Source organism: Nematolebias whitei, chromosome 15 (assembly GCF_014905685.2).
Source record: "Nematolebias whitei isolate Nwh7 chromosome 15, NemWhi1, whole genome shotgun sequence".
Classification (NCBI taxonomy): Eukaryota; Metazoa; Chordata; class Actinopteri; order Cyprinodontiformes; family Rivulidae; genus Nematolebias; species Nematolebias whitei.
The window spans coordinates 46,446,156-46,446,632 of NC_056512.1; the positions used below are offsets into that span (position 1 = coordinate 46,446,156).

The window sequence follows — 477 nt, forward strand, 5'->3', positions numbered from 1 at the left end:
TGTAGAGGAAACGGTTGTAGAGGAAATGGTTGTAGAGGAAACGGTTGTAGAGGAAACGGTTGTAGAGGAAAAGATCAGAGTCAGATTCTTTGTCGTTCACACCACATGTGGCACATGTGGTGGAACGACATTATGTTCACTGGGTCCCAGTTACATCCAACAACACCAAACACATAAAGTGTAAAGAAACAGTAAATGAGGATCTGAGATATAAACTTAAGAGGTACACTAAATGAAAACTGAACGGAAAGATCTAAGATGCATCCCAGTCACTAATGGTGCCAAACAATAGATCGAACAGCAGCAGCACGAATCTCATGGGTTCTCAAGACGAACACACTGTTGTTGACGTGTTCTCAAGACGAACGTACTGTTGTTGACGTGTTCTCACGACGAACGCACTGTTGTTGACGTGTTCTCAAGACGAGCGCACTGTTGTTGACGTGTTCTCAAGACGAACGCACTGTTGTTGACGTG

The 477-nt window shown here is 44.0% G+C and overlaps 1 protein-coding gene across 1 annotated transcript in view; it reads left to right on the forward strand.

The window, feature by feature from the left end:
- The window catches only part of micall2a (mical-like 2a), a 24,721-nt gene that overhangs the window by 7,421 nt on the left and 16,823 nt on the right, over positions 1 to 477 (forward strand). The gene's annotated exons all lie outside the window — the stretch shown is intronic.